Below are 2,755 nucleotides of genomic sequence, written 5' to 3' on the forward strand. Positions count from 1 at the left end.
CCCACGCACATCATAATTAACTTCACTAAAATTAATATGAAAGAGAAAATCCTGAAAGCAGTGAGATGTAAGAAACCCATAACCTACAAGGGGAAGAATATTAGAATGACTGCAGATCTCTCTGCTGAAACTCTTCAGGCTAGAAGAGGGTGGTCATCATCTTGTAATCTCCTAAAACAAAATAACTTTCAATCCAGGATTTATATCCAGCTAAACTGAGTTTCATTTATTTTGGAGAAATTAAATACTTTAATGACATTCACAAGTTGAAGAAATTTGCCATAACTAAACCAGCCCTCTGGATAGTCTCAGACCTATCCTTTATAATGACCAGCACAATCTTCCACTACATAAGTAAACTCACACAGAAAATTTTGATCAAATTCCAACTTCCACAGTTTCAAAAGGATTAAAGATGTCCACTGGACTTTCAAAAAACTCGATACCCAAAATTTTACAAGGCTTATCAATATTCTCAATCAATGTGAATGGCTTAAATTGCCCTCTAAAGAGGCACAGGCTGGCTGACTCAATACAAAAACTCAGGCTAGATATTTGTTGCATACAAGAATCTCATCTTACCTTAAAAGACAAATATAGACTGAGGGTAAAGGGATGGTCATGAATATTCCAGGCAAATAGAAAGCAGAAAAAAGAAGGTGTTGCAATTTTATCCACAGATACAGTAGGCTTTAAACCAACAAAAGTAAGCAAGGATAAGGATAGTCACTTTATATTTGTTAAGGGTAATACTAAATACGATGAGATTTCAATTTTTAATATTTATGCACCCAACCAGAATGCACCTCAATTTATAAGAGATATTCTAATAGGCATGAGCAACATAATTTCTCCCACTTCCATCATATTCAGAGATTTTAATACTCCTTCGGCAGTGTTGGATAGATCCTCCAAAAGAAGCTTAGCAAAGAAATTTTAGATTAAAATTTAACCATTCAGCATTTAGATTTAAAGGACATCTACAGAACATTTCATCCTAACAAAACTGAATACACATTTTTCTCATTGGCCCATGGAACATAATCCAAAATCAACCACATCTTAGGCCACAAGTCTAACCTCAGCAAATTTAAAAGAACAGAAATTATTCTTTGCATATTCTCAGACCATCATGGAATAAAAGTTGAACTCAGTAACAACAGGAATATGCAGACTCATACAAAAACATGGAAGCTAAATAACCTTAGCTGAATAATAGGTGGGTCAGAGACGAGATCAGGAAGGAAATTACCAAATTCTTGGAACAAAACAATAATGAAGATACAAGTTATCAGAACCTCTGGGATACTGCAAAGGCACTCCTAAGAGGGAAATTTATAGCACTGCAAGCCTTCCTCAAGAAAACGGAAAGAGAGGAAGTTGACAACTTAATGAGAGAGAAAGCAGAGCATTCAATGACAGAATTATGGGACTTTATGAAGCACTCAAACATATGAGTTATAGGTATCCCAGAAGGGGAAGAAGAATGCCCCAGAGGAATGGAAGCCACACTAGAGAATATTATAAATGAAAACTTCCCAAATATTATAAAAGATTCTGACACACTCCTTTCAGAGGGATATCAGACCCCAGGTCACCTCCAACTCTAATAGAGTTTATCCAAGACACATTGTGATGAACCTGTCCAAAGTCAACACAAAAGAAAAGATTTTGCAAGCTGCCAGGAGTAAGTGCCTATTGACCTATAGGGGCAAATCCATTAGGGTGACTGCAGACTTCTCTAATGAAACTTTTCAAGCCAGAAGACAATGGTCATCTACATTTAATCTACTTAAATAGAATAATTTCCAGCCTCTATCCTGCTAAGCAAAGCTTTAAAATTGACAGAGAAATAAAATTTTTTACTGATAGGCAAACTTTGAGGAAATTTTCCACAACAAGACCAGCTCTACAGGAAATATTTCAACCTGTTCTACACAGTAATCATCACAATGGACCATAATCAAAGTAAGCCCCCAGAAATTAAAGGACGGAACCTAGCTTCCACCAATGATGCAAAAGACAAAACTAAGCAGTGGACTTTCACAAAATAAGATAAATAGAATGCTACCACACTTATCAATTATCTCAATAAATGTTAATGGCTTGAATTCCTCACTAAAGAGGCACATATTAGCTGATTGGATTAAAAAACAGAGCCCACTCATTTGCTGTTTGTAGGAAACACACCTAGCCTCAAAATACAAATTAAAACTCTGAGTTAAGGGTTGGAAGACAATTTTTCAGGCAAATGGAATTCAGAAGAAAAGAGGGATTCCAAACTTATTTTCAGATACATGTGGATTTAAAGCAACTAAAGACAAAGATGGACAATTCATATTGGTCAAGGGAAAAATATAATAAAAAGACATTTTAATTCTAAATATTTATGCACCCACTTAAATGCTCCCAGATTCTTGAAACAGACCTTACTTAGTCTGAGCAATATAATATCCTATAACATCATAATAACTGGGGAGTTTAACACTCCTATTATGAAGTTGGACATATCCTCTAAACAGAAATTAAAAATATAAGGGACTTAAATGAGACCCTGGAACAACTGTGCTTGATAGATGTATGTAGAACACTCCATCCCAAAGATAAAGAATATACATTATTCTCATCACCCCATGGAGCATTCTTCAAAATTCATCATATCCTAGGACACAAAACAAACCTCAACAGAATCAAAATAATTGAAATTTTACCTTGTATCTTCTCAGACCACAAGGCACTCAACTCCAACAAAAAT

The sequence above is a fragment of the Otolemur garnettii genome, unplaced genomic scaffold (assembly GCF_000181295.1).
Source record: "Otolemur garnettii isolate 467f Iridium unplaced genomic scaffold, OtoGar3 scaffold00105, whole genome shotgun sequence".
In the NCBI taxonomy this organism is placed as follows: Eukaryota; Metazoa; Chordata; class Mammalia; order Primates; family Galagidae; genus Otolemur; species Otolemur garnettii.